This window comes from Lagopus leucura, unplaced genomic scaffold, assembly GCF_019238085.1.
Source record: "Lagopus leucura isolate 7727_CA_CO unplaced genomic scaffold, USGS_WTPT01 203-5_obj-0_obj, whole genome shotgun sequence".
Lineage (NCBI taxonomy): Eukaryota > Metazoa > Chordata > Aves > Galliformes > Phasianidae > Lagopus > Lagopus leucura.
The window spans coordinates 21,120-21,365 of record NW_024962921.1 but is presented as its reverse complement, the minus strand read 5'-3'; positions in this window follow the sequence as shown (position 1 = coordinate 21,365).

The following is a 246-nucleotide window of genomic DNA, read 5'->3' as shown; positions in this document are numbered from 1 at the left end:
CAGCTTGGAGATGGCGTCGGGCTCCATGCGGCTGCGGTTGTCGTAGCAGGGCCAGATGATTTTGCGCTTGGTTTGTGGTGCGCTGGTGTCCTGCCTGTCTGCCTCCTCCATGTGCTCGGGCTGCCCCTGCACCAACTCCCAGTCGTAGGAGGGGCCCTCAGAGAGCGTCTCCTCTGTGTAATAGTCCCACACCTTCAGGTTGGAAATGTTGCTGTACGGCCGCAGCACCTGGGGGGGTGACAGCCA